Raw genomic sequence first — 20,285 nt, forward strand, 5'->3', positions numbered from 1 at the left:
GCGTTTTTATTTAGGTCATATTTAGGATCTATTTCACCAGAACTGTCCTCTGGTCAACCTGGACTATCACTGCACTCTCCCGACAATCATTCTACCTCAGATCATAGTGACTATGGCCATATCCCCACCCCCATCCCCATCCTACACAAGTCCTCTACCCAAACTGGTCCTCTGCTGTTTGTTAGACAGAGCTTTCTAACATATAAACTCAGGAGTGTTATGTCCCTGCTCAGAAATTTACATTGGCCTCACATCTCCTACATAATCAAGAAGTCAGAGTCCTTCACCAAGCAGACAGCACACCACACTGCCATCTACTCTCATATCTCTATAAGCAGACATTTCATACTCTGACATGACTGAACTACACACAGTTCCTGGCCTCCCCTGTCAGTCACTAAGCTCCCAGAGCCTCTCTGTGCCTGGAAGAGCTATTTTCCTGCCTATTTACAAAGATATTCATCTTTGGTTCCAGTTCAAACACCAATTCCCCCGACCCTGCCACGGAAGCCTTTTCTGCCTCATCTAGGTGGAGCTAGGTGCTCTTTCTCCCGGGCACCCCAGAACTTGGTGAGGCATCCATTGCAACATTTACCTCACCAGATTCACAGCATGAAGGCAGGAAGCATTCCTAGTTATCTCTGTATCTCAGCTCCACGTGCAGGCCCGGCTCAAAGTTGTTTCAATAAACATTATGAAAGGAATAAAGGAATGAGTTCCAAAGACACCCTGTCCTCTATTCACGCAAGGTCAGAAGAGACTGGGCACTGGAATTAATTGAATCTCTTCTCTCTTTACCCTGGCTCAGTGCCCTGCCCATATGATTAAACCTCCTAATAGAGTCGGCTAAGCACATACAAATCCCTCAGCATTAAGCAGAAGAAAGGCTTCCAAGTGCTTAGAGCAGAAAGCCTCTGGTGCTTCAGCGATGTCTGACTACTTCCAAGACACGAAGTCCCCAGGAGCTTTAGTGAATATTTTAAATGAAAACCAATTATGTGCTCGGCACTGGGCTAGCCCCTGACAGTGAGGGCACAACTGAAGCGACAGAGTCCATTAGCTGGTCACTTGCTCTGTGTCAGCCACAATTCTATGGGATGGTGTGGGAGGGTGTTTATGGCTGTCAATCTTATTTTACAGATCAGCAAACAGGCCCAATGTCACATAGCTAACATGTGCAACAGTACTATCATCATTGTCTATCCCGCTCCTTTCTTCTTCACCCAACTCCCTCACACCTGCTCTAAAATAAATATAAATATAAAATAAATCCTTTCTGCTCTCTTGCCTCTCCCTTTGACTTCCTTCTCTTCATCGGATGACACCACCACCCAGAGACTCCATCCGCTCCTTTTTCTTACTATCCAGGGATGAAGGATGCTCTTCACCCAATTCTTATGCCAGCCCAGGGAGAGAAGACCCCTTTCCTCCTGAGGGTAGCTCCTCCATCTGACATTCCATGCTAGCTGCCCATCTTTTCAGGAATCTTACACTACGATCCTTTCACTTATAACTTTCCCATTAAATTGGATCCTTCCTGCTGGCTTTTAAAACACCATGGCAAGAATGCTAACCATGAGGTCGGTCCACCCGCACATGCAGTCTGCGGTCCACTCTGAGTTGGGTTTTCTTGTGTGTGATGTCAGACATGGGTTCAGTCTTCTCTGTCATGTGCATAGATTTTCTCACCCAACATATTGAAGAGACTGCCCTTTGCCCATTGTATGTTTTTGGTGCTTTTGGTGAAGATTAATTAAACATACATATGTGGGTGTATTTAGGAGCTTTAAAATTCTGCTCTGATGGTTTATATCTGTCTGTACTCTATTCTAGTCTTTTTTTCTTTTCTTTTCTGTTTTTTTGAGACAGGGTTTCTTTGTATAGTCCTGGCTGTCCTGGGGGTTTGTTGACCGTTCCATTGACCAATTACCAAGATCCAGGTTCAGTGAGGGAGTCTTTTTAAAATAGGTGAGGAATCGGCCGGGCGGTGGTGGCGCACGCCTTTAATCCCAGCACTCGGGAGGCAGAGCCAGGCGGATCTCTGTGAGTTCGAGGCCAGCCTGGACTACCGAGTGAGTTCCAGGAAAAGCACAAAGCTACACAGAGAAGCCCTGTGTTGAAAAACCAAAAAAAAAAAAAAAAAAAAAAAAAAAGGTGAGGAATAATAGTAGACATCTGACATGGACTTCTGGACTCCACGCATTCATACAGAGGTGATCATGCCTATATGCACGCTTGCTCATATACCCCCACGCCCCACAGGGCTGGAGGGAAACACATTGACTTTGGAACTTGTATTTTAAGAGACTCTCTGGTTAATTCTAACATTTTTGTGGTATCATGAGGGTTTTCCGTAAATAGGGACAATTTTATTCCTTTCTTCCCTACTTGGATGGCCTTTGTTTCTTTTTCTTCCCTCAAGGCTCTGGCTAGGACTTGTGCTGTTATATTGAGTAAAACTGTCAAGATGGCTGCCTTTGCCTTTTTGCTGATATTAGAAGAAAAGTTTTCGGGTTTTCAACTTTGGATATGGCGCTAGCTATGGGCTTTCCACTGGCTCCCATTTCACTTGTGTGTGGGTACGTGTGCACATGTGTGTATTGTGGAATGTGTGGGCCAGGTCTGCTGGCCTGCCAGCTTCTGAGGGTTCTCCCGCCCTTGCATTCCACCTTACCACAGCAGTGCTAGAATTACAGACTCACTGCCATGTCCAGCCACATGTGTTCTGGGAATCTGAACCCAGGCCCTCACATTTTGCACAGGAAGTGCTTTCCCCAGTGATCCTTTAAAAACAGAAGGTCCGCCGGGTGGTGGTGGCGCACGCCTTTAATCCCAGCACTCGGGAGGCAGAGGCAGGAGGATCTCTGTGAGTTCAAGGCCAGCCTGGTCTACAAAGTGAGTTCCAGGAAAGGCGCAAAACTACAGAGAGAAACCCTGTCTCGAAAAACCAAAAAAAACCAGAAGTTCCGAGTGTGTCACTGCGGGATAGACTTTTTGCTGTGACAAGTACCTGAGCAAGCCAACTTAAAGGGAAGAAAAGCTCAGTTGGGCTCGGAGTTCCAAAGGGAAGATGTGACAGTGCAGAGCAGCTCACCTCATCGCAGCTGGGAAGCAGGGAGAAGAGGGAGGGGGGAGGGGGAGGGGGGAGAGGGGGAGGGGGAGGGGGGAGAGGGGGAGGGGGAGGGGGGAGAGAGGGGGAGGGGAGAGGGGGGAGGGGGAGAGGGGGAGGGGGGAAGAGGACCTGCTTTAGCAGCCTTCCTCTTTTTCCCTCTCTTATTCCATCCAGGCCCCTGGCCTATGGGACAGTGCTGCTCACATTCAGGGTGGGCCATCTTGCCCTTAGTTAAGACTCTGGAGACGCTCTCCTCCCCACACCCTGGGGACTTCTCAATATGGCGACACTGATCATCAGGGCCAAGTTATAGTTGCCTTGCTGCTTAGTCCTCCAGAGACGATCATCAAGTACTTAGTCCTCAGAGACACTCACCAAGTACTTAGTCCTTCAGAGACACTCATCAAGTACTTAGTCCTCAGAGACACTCATCAAGTACTTAGTCCTTCAGAGACACTCATCAAGTACTTAGTCCTGTAGAGACACTCATCAAGTACTTAGTCCTTCAGAGACATTCATCAAGTACTTAGTCCTCAGAGACACTCATCAAGTACTTAGTCCTCAGAGACACTCATCAAGTACTTAGTCCTGTAGAGACACTCATCAAGTACTTAGTCCTTCAGAGACACTCATCAAGTACTTAGTCCTCCAGAGACACTCATCAAGTACTTAGTCCTGTAGAGACACTCAGCAAGTACTTAGTCCTGTAGAGACACTCATCAAGTACTTAGTCCTTCAGAGACACTCATCAAGTACTTAGTCCTCCAGAGACACTCATCAAGTACTTAGTCCTTCAGAGACACTCATCAAGTACTTAGTCCTGTAGAGACACTCATCAAGTACTTAGTCCTTCAGAGACACTCATCAAGTACTTAGTCCTTCAGAGATACTCGTCAAGTACTTAGTCCTCAGAGCCACACATCAGAATTCTTAACATGACTAGGACTTTGTGTTCTTCTCCCTCTGGACCTCTTCTGCTCATCCTGTAGAATGCTCCCCCAGTCTCTGAACTCTACACCCACTGGCCTTTAGAACCTCAGGCGCCATGTTCATTCTAAGGATGGCCCTTGCTCCTTCCTGGAATGTCCTCTTCCGGCTTCTGAGTTCTTCTCCTTACTAAACTCCTCCCCATCCTCCGGTTTCAGCTCAACCACAGTTCCTCAGGTGACTTCCCAGGTCCTCCCTGAAGGGTCCCGGATACACCATCAGTAGTAAACGCTCGTGATACCACGCGCCACTCTACAGCTCTAACCACAGCATCTCTGTATGTTTCTTTAGTGGCGGCTTGTTTCTCCTAAACAACTTCAAGCCTCAGGAGAACTGGGATGCTGACCCTTTTCCTTCCTTCTCCACAGTGCCCCCGGGAACATTTGATAAATCCTTGCTGGTGTCTTGAAAATGCAACGCTCACTTTGCAATCCAATACCATCTGGTTTCTAGCCTCATTACTTTGCTGAAATTGTCCTTGCTAAACCCATCAACAGTCATCAAATGCCAATGCTTCCTTGGAATCCTGGTGTTCTACCAGCTGGTGTGAGGGGTTCCTGCATTAAAATAGAACTTGGGTAGTCTCCCCCCCAACTCACAGGAGAAGAGTGGGCTGATACAATAATTTTAACCCAATGTTTTTGTTTCATAAATTTTCTTGACAGTTGGTACCTATAGTAGAACCTAGCACAAGATGGTCTCCTACTTAGCTCCGAATTATGTTTTTCAGTAATTGTAACGTATGAATATTTCATAGTTATTCTCCAAAAAGAACCATGATTTTCCTGAGTTCTATCGTATGGACAATTTTTGAGCCCCACTGGCCAGATCCAAAGGAATATTTTTGTCCTCATTTGCTCTCTTTGCAGTCTGGTACTGTGTATCAGGTCGTTCATTCCTTTTTAGCAACCAGTACTTACTAAGCACATGTTACGATCTAGGCAGCCCTTTGTCCCCGATTCCACTACGGCATGCAGCACCTCCTGTGATCTCGTCCATGTGCCATGTGGCCCTGGATGGTACAGAGACCATGGGCTTGTCCACCCCCTCTTCCTCTCCCTCCATAATCAGACTGCCACTTGAGCCAAACACAAAAATGATTTTGGTGACACCCGAGTAAATAAATGAGTGAATGAAGAAATGAACAAAAGGTGAGGCGAACTATACTTTGTCCTTGTGCCCGGTGTCCTCAATGAAGAAGCCATTGAGACACAAACTTGGGACAACAGAAATGATGGTCTTTACCATTTGGTATATAAAATACCATCTGCTTTTTCCTTTCAAGTAAAGTTGACTTGATATAAATTATGACAGTCTAACAAGTCGGGGCATTTCACTTCTAATATCTGTAAGCCATCACCAAGAGATTGCTTTTTGTTTGGTTGGTTTTTGGTTTTTGAGACAGGATTTCTCTGTGTAGTTTTGGTACCTGTCCTGGATCTCACTCTGTAGACCAGGCTGGCCTTGAACTCACAGAGATCCGCTTGTCTCTGCCTCTGCCTCCCGAGTGCCGGGATGAAAGGTGTGCACCACCACCACCTGGCTAAGACATTGCTTTTAATGCACACACATATGTGTGCATATATAGTGAATGATTTATGGGGATATAAACAGTTTCATTCTATAAACATTTTTAAATGCCATAAGCTGCAGATATAGCTTGGTAGTGGAGTGCTTTACTAGGATATGAGAAGCCTTGAGACCAATGGAAAGAAGGAAGAGAAAGAAAGGAAGGGGAGAAAAGAGGAGAGGAGGGAGGAGATAAAAAGGAAAGAAAGGGAGGAAATAGGCTGTGTGTTATGCCCGTGGCAGAAGCTAGGTAAATAATGAGATTCTATTAATGTTTCTTTACTTCATATTGTAACCCTGTGCCTTGCCCAAGCTACTCTCTTGGTTCTGCCCTTTCTCCTGAGCTTGTCAATCAAAACCACTCTATCACCTAGGTCTAGTTCAAGGGTCACTTCCAAGGGACCTTAACAATCCATCAGAGTCAACTGACCAGCCTCTGATCCACTTTAGTGTTTGTGCCCCTGACCGCATGTCACCAGTTTCTCTACTTAGCATTTCTGCTGGTGATGTGAACAGTCCTTTCCCATACTGCCTTGCAGGTATCTAGAACCTAGAGACCACGTGTTGTTTGTTGTTTTTTTTTGGCTCTTTTGGGGGGCCCACCACCTAGCTCCCAAATAAATCACGCACAGGAGGCCTTTTCTTAATTATGAACGTCTGGCTTTAACTTGGCTTGTTTCTTGCCAGCTTTCCTTTACTTTAAATTATCCCATCTATTGCCTCTGGGCTTTTCCTGTTCTCTTACTTCTGTAAATCTTACTCTTATTCCATGGCTTGCAGTGTAGCTGGGTGGCTGGCCCCTGGAGTCCTCCTCCTTCCTCTCTCATTCCTTGATCTCCCTCCTCCAGATTTCTCCTTCTATTTATCCTCTCTCTGCCTGCCAGCCCCGCCCATCCTTTCTCCTGCCTTGATATTGGTCATTCACTCTTTATTAGACCAGTAGGTATTTCAGACAGGCACAGTAACACAGCTTCACAGAGTTAAACAAATGCAACGTAAACAAAAGTAACATACCTTAAAATAATATTCTACAAGAACCATGGCTTGCTTGGCTCTGATTTCCCAGTGCCTTGAGCAATATGTGTTTTCCGAATTCAAGTGAGTTGACTGACCATTCACTACCAGGATGCTATGCAAGCATCTTTTTCTACTTTTTAAAATTAGTGGGCTTTCTCCTTGATGGCTAGGTTCTAGCGGCCTTGGCTAAGAGCCCAGGCCAGCTTCTTGCTCCCACCTCTGTAGACAACCACAGGACATCAAAAAAGCTATTGCCTTGTGTGCTCCAGAATTTGTTTGGGGAAAAACTCAAGCTATTTCTTTCTGAAGTGGAATGGAAGTCAGAGGTGAGTCCTCACCAGTGAGCTACCTGAGATCAAGGTTCTTAGAGGTCTTGGGCTGTTTCTTCTAAACATCAGACAGACTCCCAGCCTAGACCTGAGGCTCAAGGGACACCCCCACTGACCTTTTCCTTTGGTACAGACACAGATTTCCATACCACTAGTATCTGGACCAAAGCAATGACAACCACCATTCCCTGGGGGACATCACAGGCTGTCTCAGTCCTATCCTTTATATATACACAGAGATAGAAGAGAGATGGAAATCTAACTAAGAATACAGATAGTTTTTTCCCTGCCCTGTGATGTGTACAAACTTACACGTATCACAGTGATTCCAGCCATCAAAGCACACGACTCCCAGCCTCATCTGGTTATAATCCAAAGCTGTGTGTGCCCAGGCGATGCTGGCGTACCTGGCTTGCAAGTTACTGTACAGAGAACAAGAGGCCTGTGAAGGGGCAGGAGAAAGACTTGGGGCTTCATGGGGAAGAGTCTGAGCTCTCACACGTTCAGGTTTAAGAGGGCAAATGACACAGGGTAAGCAGAGAGCTTCCCAGAGTGTCTGGGACCTGGAAAGCTCCTAGTGAAAACTGGAGAACCCTTCTTGTGGCTGGAAGAGTCTTTCTGTCATTCAGTAGCCTGCCCTACCTGAAAAGGGAAAGACAGTAGCAAATACTCCACCACCATCCTTTCTGCATTCATTTCTTCCAGGCTGGGCTGCCAGGGGACAGAGTCTCTCTCTCTCTCTCTCTCTCTCTCTCTCTCTCTCTCTCTCTCTCTCTCTCTCTCTCTCTCTCTGTGTGTGTGTGTGTTTCTTTTGAGACAGGGTTTCTCCGTGTAGTTTTGGTGCCTGTCCTGGATCTCACTCTGTAAACCAGGCTGGCCTCGAACTCACAAAGATCCACCTGGCTCTGCCTCCCAAGTGCTAGGATTAAAGGCATGAGCTACCACCACCGCCCAGGACAGAGATTCTTAGGGGCAAGGAAGTAAACTTGGCATCTTCACTGCTGAAAAATAATCAATGGGGCATCTCAGGAGACTCCACTAAATCCAGTGAAAACTTCCTTGCTCAAATACTCTGAGGGCAATATAACCCTAGATTTCAGAATGTTTTTCTTGTTAATTTTTAATTGCTCGTTAATGTGAGTGTATGCCACATGTGTGCAGGTGCCCACAGAGGCCAGAAGAGGGCACCTTCTGTAGAGTTACAGGCAAGCTGGTGCACATGGGTGCTGGGGACCAAACTCTGGTCCTCTAGAAGAGCAGCAAGTGCTCTTAACTGCTTAGCTGTCTAGCCAGTTCAACCCCAGAATAATTTTCAAGCCTGTTGTGGTGGTTTGAATAAGAATGGCCCCATAGACTCACATATTTGAATGCTTAGGGAGTGGCACTATTTGAAAGGATTAGGAGGTGTGGCCTTGTTAGGGTAGGTGAGCCTTGCTGGAGGAAGTGTGTCACTGGGGGTGGGCTTTGAGGTTTCAAAAGTCCAATCTAGGCCCAGTGGCTCTCTCTTCCTGCTGCCTGTGAATCTGGATGTAGAATTCTCAGCCCCCTCTCCAGCACCATGTCTGCCTGTGTGCTGCCATGCTTCCCACCGTGATGATAATGGACTAAACCTCTGAACCTGTAAGCCAAGCCCAGTTAAATGTTTTCTTTTTATAGGAGTTGCTGTGGTCGTGGTGTCTCTTCATTAGCAATAACAGCAGCAGAACATTGACCAAGACACAGGTTCTTTCAAACATGCACCCCCCCCACACCTGGTTCCAAATGCAACCCTTAGAACCAGACATACATATCTGCTGATGTCACTGCATTCTCCTGGTCCTTTACCCAGGATTGCTGTGCACTTGCCTATCCTCTGATAAAGGTGAGACACTGAGAGGTGATTCTGCTTATTTGGATTGTTTTCAAGGCCAGCTGAGAATACCTTGTCTACCCAGCTCAGATGGCCTCCTGTCTGAAGACATCTCTTCTTCCTGGCTTCCTAAGAACAACCCTGCGTGTTTCAAAGGAATTCTGGATGGCCCTGATATTGTGACCCTGTGTCCCTTGGCTTGAATCCAAAGGAATCCTCTTGAGCGCCATAAAGGAAGTGGGAGGCATCACCAACACTGTTTAGCCGAAGATGTATTTGAGGGAATGCGGTAAGCCCCGGCAGGGAAAGAGGGTTGTTGAAACTTTACATGGTCCAAAATTCAAAAGCCACAAAGGGTTTGCAGGGCCATCAGTCCTGGGGTCGATAGATACTTTTAGACTCTGTGTCTCTCTTTACCCTACTCTTTTATAACATAGTATACATGCTGTATCTCTTATCTTCTCCCCTAAGCCCATACCTTGGAAAACAGTCTCATCAGTTATATAGGAAACTTCCCAGTTCTTTCCCTATAGATGAGTAGGAATGTGTTTGACTGTTTGGAAGTAGGGTGAAATATTCAACAAGCTCCCTTTTGATGAATACATAGCCTTCCTTTCCTGGTTCAAATAGTGATATGATATACTCATGCCTTTGTGTCCACGCAAGTACAGCAAGCAGAAAGTTGAGTCCCTAAAAACGGAATCAACGGAACAGATGGGCCAGGAACTTCTAATCGGGGTGGGTGCTTCCAAAATGTTTCCAAAGAGGTTGGACCACTTGACTTCCCTGCCATCAACGTAGGAGAGAGCCTGTCTGCCCAGAACTGCATAAGCAGTTATCCACCTTTGCACTGTTTGCTAACTGAAGGAGGGGCTGTCTATGTTACTGTGCTTTGCATTTTAAAGCCAATGAACAGCATCCGGCTCTTCTAGACTGGCACCTTCCCTGAGTCTAATGGGATCACAAACATCTGTCTGTAAACAACTGTCTTTTCTTATGATGGTTCTGGATTTGGGGCATCACAGAATGTTGGTTCTTACAGAGAGAAGAGTGGTCCTGTGGCAGGCAGGGTGGGAGATATAGGAATTTGAGGGATTTGGCTACAGGCACAGATCTGCCACTTAGCTTTATGATCTTTGCAAATAATTCTACGTCTTCCAAATTCAGTCTCCTCACATTAAAAATGGAGGTAATATTGATTTTTTGCATTGCCTTGTGATCTGGCACATGAAAGATACTTAACAATGGTATTTAAATGGTAGCATAATAATCACTAGGTCAGGGTTAACCCCCTGGATACTTTTCACAAAGCACACTCTTACTCTCTAGCCAGGATCAAATGGCTTTTTCCTCAAGTGGCCAGCCAGACCATTCCCACCTCCTCCTCTGAGTCACTTAACCTCTTCCACAGCCTGAGGTAGATCTCTCAACTCTTCTTTGGGCCTGAGTGAAGGCTACGCCAGCTTGTCCCTGGGCCAGCTTTCCTTGTTGCCATAAGATGTCTTCACACAAAGGGAGAAGACAGGGCTCCTTTTCAATTGCAGATGGGCAGGCGAGAGATAGCACAGAATCCTCTGACAGAATGCCAAGGACTTTCATCAGCTCCATACTCTGTGGTGTCTGCCTTTTCAGGATATTATTTCTGAGGAGGTCACCAAAGACGGATCTCTAGTTCTGACAGGAATGCCCACAGCTACGGTTTCTGTTTGTGCCAATAACCCTCTCCTCAGAGGACTCAGAAGTTTTCCATTCAGGCAGACAGCACCTCCTTTCACTCCCCAGGCTGGTAGAAATTGTGAGCATGTTCCTGGAGTGAGTGGGGAGCTGGGAGGAGAGTTGCAGCTCACATGCCTAATACACATCGAGCCATCAGAAAACCACACCGGGTTCTCTCTGGATATGGCTATGACTGTATGCCAGCTTAGAGTCTCTCCTACCTGGGAGCTGGGAGAAGAGGTTGAGAAATTATAACTGTTATCGGAGTGTGCCTTTGTTCTTTTTTTCCTTGGTTCACCTCTGGCCTGTCTGAAAGGGACAGGATCAAAATGTCTGTGGCTTCCAAACACTTCCTTAGTACCGAAAGAGACGCCTTGTCCCTCCCTCCGAAGACTGTAAACCCCAGGGAATCTTTAGCAAAGTGAATGCTGGGTATCTTGTCTCTCATCATTGTCCCTCGAACTGTCTCCTATTGTGTCTGGTATTGTCTCTCCTGGGACTGGCTCAGACACAGGTAGGACACAGAGATCCCACTGCATACATCAATCCCTGCCAGTTACATAGCTGTCTCCCTGGAATCGGCCCCTAGGCCTGCTTGGGAGAACCCCAGTTCCTGTTCTCCTGCAACCCGGCCAATAACGCAGTCCTGGACTGGGTGGGAGAGGGTTTGCTGTCCTCACAGACTGGAAAAGCCCAGAGAATGTAGCTCAGTCTGCTGGCTGGACGGCTCCCACAACAAACTTGTTAGGAAGTGTAAACGTCCAGGGCCCCACAGCTGCAGGCAGAGAAAAGGAAGGTCCTGGTGAGACCAAAAAACACAAAAACAAAAACAAAACAAAACAAAACAAAAACCAAAAAAAAAAAAACCAACAACAAAAACAAAACAAACAAAAACAGTTACCCCCACCCCACCCACTCGTGCCGCTGCCAAACAAAATCAAAGTAGCTGAAGGTAGCCCTAGGGTGCTGATAGCTCATAGGTCTCATTTCTGCCTTTCTTCTTTGCCTCTGAGGACACCACCCTTCTAGGGAGTCTTCTGAAGCACCAACATGTGCCAGCAGAGCTCGGGGTGACCAGGACCAGGCAGCAGACTCACTCCGAGCCCTTGTCCCTCCGTTCCTGGTCTCTATTTGGGTCAAGCCTTGATGCGGCTAGTAGAAGCTTCTCGAGGCTGGCACCGGGTTCGGGATGCGGGCGCAGGGAGGTGGGCCCGGGGGCTCAGGAGCAAGCGGGCAAAGGACCTGCCACGGAGCCGAATCTCTTAACAGGGAAACCTCTGGCTGCCCTGGCCCCAGAGTCGCTGGCAAAGATGCCTGTCCCCGAACTCCCTCGGATTGTCGCGCCCACACACCCCGCCCCTTGAAGCCACAAAAGCACCTCTGCCCTCATTATTTCGTAAAACTTCAGGAAAATCCCTAGCAAGCTTGCTGGAACCTGGACGCACCGACTGACAACTGCCAATGACCAGGACAGCGCCCTCCAGTCCCCGAATCCCCTCCCGCACCCACGATCGCTAGGTTCCCATGCCTAGGACATCCCTGGAAGCACCCGGTGTCGCCTGCCCCGAGGCTGGTCACCAAGGGTCCCAGAGGGTCACCGACGCCAAGGTTCAGCCATGAAAGCAGGCAGGATCCCAGGAAAGTGGTGCGGGGCCAACAGGCGGGGACCGGTGGAGGCGAGGGGCTCCGGGGGCTGGCAGCCGCCCGACTGCGCCTCTTTGAGCTACCGCAGCCGCCGGAGCCAGGAGGACGAAGAGCGCGGAGCTGGGTCAGGGCGCGGTGCTCTGCGCAAGGTGGCACCGGGGAGCGCTTACCTGGGTGCTCAGTCGCCCCCGACAGCGCTCCGGCGCCGGGCACATCCACACTCCGAGCCCGGCGATCCGCCTACTGTGTGGCCGCACCGCACAGCTCCCTCGGCGTGGGCGATTGCCTCGTAGGTCCCGCGGCCAAGGCTGCTCCGCTCCGCCGTGGCTCCCGCGCGGCACTGCCCCGGGCTCTGCGCGCCTTCCTCCCAGCGCCAGCGGCCTGGCCGGCCCACGTGAGGCTGCTCTGCCCGCCCCGGCTCTGAGAGCGCTGCCCGGGTACCCAGCCCAGAACCTCCTGGCTCCTCCAGGTGGCCCGGGATGGGGGCAGGTACCGAGAGACCTGATTGGCGCTGGCGGGAGTCCTGGGAGAATCCCCAACCATCAAGGAGAACTGCACTTAGGGATGTAATGGGTCCGCTGGCGTGTTTGTCCGGAAAAAACCCTCACTTAGCTCAGCTGCCTTTTAGCCCAAGCAACGCAGACCCCAAGAGTCGCAGCATCCGAGGGACGACTCAGTAGTGGGGACTTGACAGGCTGCAAATGGAAAGTCTAGAAGAGAATTTAGGCGCCAGAGTGTGTCGCTGTCCACTGAAGAGGGACCGCCCTGACAGCTACCTCAAAGGCTCATCCTTTTTGCTATTCCCAGGCCTGGGAGTCTAGTGACACCGAGGTCTCTGCCTTTGATGTACCAGGTCCTTGTGGAGGAGGCAGAGTTAGAGTGTGTGCTTACCTAGCCCTCTGGTGTCAGACCTATCAGGAAAGGGACAAGAGAAACATTAGAGGTGCTAGGGATTTCTTAACTAGCGTCTTAAAACAAAACAAAACAAAACACCATTTATTTATAGGTGTGCGTACTATGCCCCTACGTGAAAGTCAGAGGACAACTCTCAGGAATCAGTTCTTTCCTTACATCGTGGGGGTCCCGGGACTTGAACTCAGGTGGTCAGTGACAATGTTTACCCTCTAAGCCACCTCAGCAGCCCTCCTCAATGACTTAAGACTCGGAGAGTTACCTGAGAACTGTACCCCTAACAGGAAAATTATGATAGCAGTCGTTGGAAGGTCTGCTCAGAGAACAGGACAGGAAGAGAACGAAGGAAACCATCCTCGACAAAGGATCTCAGGCCAGAATTCCTTTCTCAGGATTCTGCGTCAGTCCTGTTTGGTCTGGAGATTTGGAGGAAGAAACCGGGTCACTTAGGATAAGCCAGTGAGGAAGCTTTCCCACTACATCAGTTATGTTTTCTTTTTCACACTTGGGGTAGTCTGGGCTGTTCAAGGAAAAGACGACAGATTTGAGAAACAAAAATAAAATCCTGAACATGAGAAATGATAGGTTCCCAGTCTGATCTGATTCATCAAAGGATAAGAAGAGTGTCATCAAGATAGACGACTTCATTATTCTCAATTCATTATTTTAAAGAAATAACCATCTAAGGCCAGCTTCCCCCTCCACCTGGTCACTGCAGGGGAACTTCTGTGGTTCAGTACTACGTTACTCTCTGTTCCCGGGTTGTAAATATAAAGCTCACATTTCTATGTATCACCTCGTCTTGGCACAATCAGATCTCACACCTGCATTCCTTTCTCATCTCTTTTGCGAAGGCAAAACAACAAAATATGAGAATGTTGCCATTTCAATGCAGACCTTTACACAGAAAAACAAGATGCTGTCTGTACACTGGTTAATGACTCATTGTAAGTCAGACATCTATTTAAGTCCCATCTGAGTTACTGCCAGAACCCAAAGCCTCTTCTACACCTCTCCACTTCCCAAGTCCCTCCTCCTGAAGTAGCCACCACCCTAAGGTTGTCATATCCTCCTGTGTTTCTAGGGTTTTGTCTATTTGTGATACATCTCTAAACAACATCATTACTCTTGCTTGTATTTAAGCTTCCTATAAACAGAATAACATATCGAGCATTTATATTTTTGTGCCCATGCTTTTATTTGGTTGTTTGTGGTAACTGCCTCTTTTGTTACATGTGGTTGGCTGTTCATTTTTCACAATACTTGATATCCCTTTATATGAACACGTCATTATTCAGTTATATGATTTAGAAGGACTGCTTCCAGATGATGTCACGGGAGATTGTGAACTGACTGACATGGGTGCTGGCAATCATCCTCCAGTCCTTTGGAAGAGCAGTGTTCACTCTTGACTACTGACCTAGCTCTCCAGTCCTCACAGGTGGTTTTGAGAAACAGTACAAAGATTGGAATGTGGTTCAGTTGGCAGAGCACTTTCTTGGCATGTGCAAAGCTCTGGGCTCCATCCCCAACACGGTAGAAACCCAGTGTGCCAGTGCATGCCTGTAACTGTAGAGAGATTTTTCTTTGGGCCGCCAGCTCAAAAAAAACAAACAGGAAGGAGGATCAAAAGTCCAAGGTTATCTTCCACTACGTACTGAGTTTGAGGCCAATCTGGGCTACACAAGACCCTATCTCAAAATAATAACAATATTAATGAAAAATACAAAGACATTTCAAGACCCACGTACCCTTTACCTAGTTTCCCCTATTGGTAACATCTTGAGAATTACAGTACAACGTTTCAAGGTGAATATTGTCACCAACACAGCCCAGATACAAAACACGTCTATACCACAAGAGTCCCTCTTAGTGCCCTTCTGTAGACAAACTTACTTCCCTTCTGCACCTCTCCTACGTCCAACTGCTGGAAACCATTTACGATATTGGTTTTCAGCTCCAGAAATTTGTGATTTCAAGAATGCTTTACAGATGAAGCTATTTGTCACTCTCTGGAGATTCTTCCTGCTGTCCCATGGATCAATGTTTCCTTTCTTTTTATTACCGAGCAACATTCCTCGGCTGCATGTGCCACAGCTTGTTTAATTGTTTAACTGTTTGCAGTTTGGGGCTACTACAAATGGAAGTTGCCATGAACACTCACAGACTGGATTGTGCATGAACCCAATTTTCATATCTCCAGGAGGGATGCCCAGCATGCCAGTGCTGGATGATGTGGTAGCTGGGTGCTTTATTTTAAGAGTCAGCCAGTCTTTTTCCAAGAACAGCTGCATCATTGTCCTCACTAGCAGCGTGGTTGATCTAGCCTCGATTCTTCCATCATTTGATGAATGCTGATGAAACTATCACCCGAATCGAGGTGATACTCCCACAATGCCCCAGAGAAAGTTCCCTTGTGCCTCTTCATCTTCTGTGGGATTCTAAGATGTATCTTATGGTTGTTTGAATATTTAACATTAGACTTACCCCAACAGAAATTTGTATGGACAAAATAGTATTGCTAGGAATTATGTTGTTGACTACCGATCTTGCATAACTGAAACTTTATTCCTGGGCCTAGAGAGATGGCTCAGCAGTAAATAATGCTTATGCTCTTGCAGAGGACCTGGGTTCAGTTCCCAGGACCCAGGGCTGAAGCTTAGAACCCTCTGTAACTCCAGTTCCAGTGTATCTTACAAGCTCTTCTGGCCTCTATTCATGTGGGGCACATAAACTCATACAGGAACACACACACACACACACACACACACACACACACACACACACACACACACACACATTTTAGAAATTTAATTAAAACCTCTGTACCCATTGGGCATTAGCACTCCATCTTCTAGTCTTTTAGCTACTGGAAACTGTTCTAGTCACTGCTTGGTGAGTAGCTGTGTTAGCACCAGAGCATTAGCTGGATCAGGCAGCTTGTATGGCTCATTTCACTTAGCATGATGTCCTGGTTCATCCACCTTGTTCAAGGAGCAGGATTTCCTTTTTACCTAGGGCCGACGAATCTTCTACTGTGTACAGATCACATCCTCTCTCCTCTCCTCTCCTCCTCCTCTTCCTCCCCCCACCTTCTTGAAACAGGGTCTTAGATATAGGCAGACTGGCATTGAACTTGAGATCTCTCTGCTTTACCATCCCATGGGCTGGAGTTATAGGTACACACCAACTGATATATCATTTTATCCATTCATCTGTTGGTGGGCATTTGGATTATTTTCATACCTAGGCTAAGGTGGATAATGCTGAAATGAAGATGGAAGTGTGACTATTTCTTCAAGATACTGATTTCATTACATACATCTTCCTCCTCCTCCCTATCTATCTATCTATCTATCTATCTATCTATCTATCTATCTATCTATCCATTGTATTATATTTGTGTCTCAGTTTCTTTTCTATTACTGGGATAAGACACCAATTCCAAAGTAATTTATAGAAAAGGGTTTATTTGAGGCTTAGAGTTTCAGAAGGCACCAGGCAAGCAGGCATGTTCTGGAGCATTAGCTGGGAGCTTTACATCCTGGAAAAAGGCAAAAGACAGAGAGAGGGACACTGGGCTTGTTGTGGGCCTTTGAAATCTCAAAGCCCACCCCTAGTGACACACCTCCTCCAACAAGGCCACACCTCCTAATCCTTCCCAAGCAGTTCTACTAACTGGAGACCAAGTGTTCACATATATGAGCCAATGGGGGCCATTCTCATTCAAACCACCACAATTTGCAAATGCTAGTTTCTCTACCGCCTTTGTTATCTTTTGATAATTGCCATCCTAACTAGTGTGAGGTAATACTCAGTGTAGCTTGGGTTTGCATTTCCCTGTTTTTTGGTTTCTTGTTTTTTATTTTGTTTTTTAGTGATGTTGATGACCTTTTCTTATACCTCCTGGCTTTGGAGATATGTTTATTTAATTCCTTTGCCTAAAATATTGAGATGATTTTTCTATTTCTACAAAAGATGACATTGGTTTTTTTTGTTTGTTTGTTTTTTGTCTTTTGTTTTTGTTTTTTTGTTTTTTTGAGACACTTTGGAGCCTGTCCTGGAACTCACTCTGTAGCCCAGACTGGCCTCGAACTCACAGAGATCCACCTGCCTCTGCCTCCCGAGTGCTGGGATTAAAGGCGTGCGCCACCACCGCCAGCGACATTGATATTTTGATGAGATGGCACCAAGTCTGCAGACCACATTGGAGAGTATGGGTGTTTTAACACTATTAAGTCTTCCAGCTTGGCCTTTGAGCCTCATGCATGCTGGAGAAGGACCCTGCCACTGTGGTTCCTCCTAGACCTTGCATTCTGTTTAGCTTATTTCATTAATGTTGATCATGTAGACTGTGCATATCATTTACCTCCTCTCTTGGTTGCTAAGTATCTGTGGTTTGATGCTGCTGCAAATGGAGCTGTTTTCTTAGTTTCTTTTCCAGATAGTGAATTGTTTGTGTTTGGCTGTTTGGCCCCAAACTCATAAAAATCCACCTGCCTCTGCCTCTCAAGTGCTGGAATTAAAGGTGTTTTGTTTTTGTTTTTGTTTTTCAAGACAGGGTTTCTCTGTGTAGTTTTGGTACCTGTCCTGGATCTTACTCTGTAGACCAGGCTGGCCTCGAACTCACAGAGTTCCTGAGTGCTGGGATTAAAGGTGCGAACCATCACCAGGTGTGTTTTTAATCCAGGGTCTTATTATGGAGGTGTGTACTCACTAAGTAGCCTAGGAGAATTTATAGAAATCCTTCTGCTTCAGCCTGAGCACTAGGATTATAGGACTGTACCATCATGCCTGGTGTGTGTGTGTGTGTGTGTGTGTGTGTGTGTGTGTGTGTGTGTGTGTATGTATGTAGATATAATTATTTTTATTTCTTCATTTTTAAAAAAGGACTTAATATAACCCAAGCTGCTCTTGAACTCCTGACCTCTGCTTCCATCTCTCAAGTGAGATTATAGGCTAGGTGGGTGCCACCGTGCCAAGTTTTATGATTATTCTATATACTGGAGATATTCTGGTTATTAATAATAAGGTTTATTTGTAGACTATTTAGAGTCTTTCTATATTCATTTATTTTATTTTTTAGTTTTTGAGATGTAGTTTCATGCAGCCCAAACTGGCTTCAAACTTGATACACAGATGAGAGTTCCTTTGAATTTATGACCCTTCTGCTTCTATCTCCTGAGTGTTGGGATTATAGGGATCTGCTGCCTTACCTGGTTTATGTGGTCCTGAGGACGAGACTCAGGGATTCATAAAAGCTAGGCTAGCAGTATGAGCTATATCCCCAGCTGGAGTCTTACTACATTTTATCTGATGATAATTTGTTAAGCTTTTTTTTTTTTAAAAAAAAATCAGTTTAGTTCTGTAATTGTGTATGTGTGTCTTTTACTGCCTTTCATTTTGGTATGTGGGTAAAGCTTGCTTCCTTAGAATGATTTGGGATTTATGTCTTCCTCTGCTGATTTCTGGAAGAGATATGATGTTTAATTCTTTAAATGTCTGGTAGAATTTTTCTGTAGAACTGTTTGAGCCTGGATGCGTCTTTTCAGGATGTCTTAAAATTGCAAATTCAGAACGATGCCTGGTTTCTGGGTAGCCACCTGTGGCCATGCTGGGGTGCGGGGGATGTGCTGCTGCTGGGGCCATTGGACCTGAGTGGCCTGATCTGCCTGCCACCCACAGCCATAGTGCTGTCTGGGCCAAAGCTGCTGCCGAGAGCCATGTCTGGGTCCGTGGCCCTGCCATAGCCAGGGTCTGTGTTGAGGTCCATGGCTCCTCTTACTATCGAAAGCCACGTGACTGTCCGGGGTCTGGGCCACCACCTGGGGCCATGTTGGAGTCTGGGGACCAAAGCATGCTAGACAAACTCTCAGACAACTGACCTGCATCTCCAGGCCCTGTCCTTTCTTCCTTCTTCCTCCAGGTTTATTTTGTTTCACCTTCTCTGAGTTCTTGATACAGATGCCTAAATTTCTGATTGTAGATTTTTCTAATAAATGCACTTAGGGTCGTATGAATGCCCCTCTCACCACTGGCCCACAAATGCTGGAGATGCAGGCAGGTGCATCTCTGCCTGGCTTTTTTTTTTTTTTTTTTTTTTTTTTTTGGTTTTTCGAGACAGGGTTTCTCTGTGTAGCTTTGCGCCTTTCCTGGAACTCGCTTTGGAGACCAGGCTGGCCTCGAACCCACAGAGATCCGCCTGGCTCTGCCTCCCAAGTGCTGGGATTAAAGGCGTGTGCCACCACCGCCCGGTTCTGCCTGGCTTTTTATGTTTGTGGTGCTGGCTATCCAAACTCAGGTCCTAACATTTGGACAGTAAGTGCTGTTAGCCACTGAGATCTTTTCTTCTTTTTCAAGATAGTTTGACGTTATAAGCATATTGGGAGGGCAGAGCTTTTCTTTTGAGATGGTGCATCTGTGGAAGCATTCTGAAATATTGCCATGGACTGAATGCTCATGCCCTTTCCCCCAGTAAAAGGTCACAATCACAGCCTTGAAAGAGGCTCTATCAGGAGCAGGGGCTTCATAAGGGTGGCACTTCCCTAACAGGATTAGTGCCTTATAATAGAGTCCCTAGGAAGTTCATTCACCCCTCTTCCCAGTGAAGACACAGAAAGAAGGCATCCTCTATGATCCAGAAAGCAGCCTCCCTGGACACAGTCTTCCAGTGTCTCCACTGAGGAGTTCCTAGCCTACAGAACAGTGGGAACTGAGTTTCTGTTCTTTATAAGTCTGTGATATTGTTTCAACAGCCTGGACAGATCCAGGCAGATATAAAGAAAAGGGGGGGGGGTGGTAATTTAATTTCTTGCACTTACCCAGCTCTGCCATCTGGCCATCAAGCCGCATGGTATCAGAACTAGGATTCAACTTTTCCTCTCTAAAGATGTCGAGCACTGTTCAACCAGTGATTAAGACCAAGACTTTCTCTAGAGGGGAGCCAGACTAAAAAGCCCAACCCCCGGGCCTCTCCCTTGCAGGCTCACAGTCTTTTATCCACAGTTTAACTTCCAGAAATCTCTGAAAGTCAAAGTCGTAAAAAGACGCACTCTTCAAGTACAATCCCTGAGCCGAACTGATTAGGAAGCAAAATGAAACCACAGTGAGGCCTCATACGTCTTTATCTTACTTGATGCTAATATTAATG

General features: G+C 46.7%; 1 protein-coding gene across 2 annotated transcripts in view; it reads right to left on the minus strand.

Moving 5' to 3' along the window:
- Fam163a (family with sequence similarity 163 member A) overlaps window positions 1–12,935 on the minus strand; it is an 81,960-nt gene extending 69,025 nt beyond the window's left edge. The window contains exon 1 of one of the 2 annotated variants that reach the window (XM_052737271.1): window positions 12,394–12,935. The gene's annotated coding sequence lies outside the window, so the exon portion shown is untranslated. The remainder of the gene's footprint in view (window positions 1–12,393) is intronic. The other variant, XM_052737270.1, reaches the window with a different exon arrangement.
- Window positions 12,936–20,285: the final 7,350 nt, after the last annotated feature.

The sequence above is a fragment of the Peromyscus californicus genome, unplaced genomic scaffold (assembly GCF_007827085.1).
Source record: "Peromyscus californicus insignis strain IS unplaced genomic scaffold, ASM782708v3 Scaffold_14__1_contigs__length_90479793_seg_2, whole genome shotgun sequence".
Classification (NCBI taxonomy): Eukaryota; Metazoa; Chordata; class Mammalia; order Rodentia; family Cricetidae; genus Peromyscus; species Peromyscus californicus.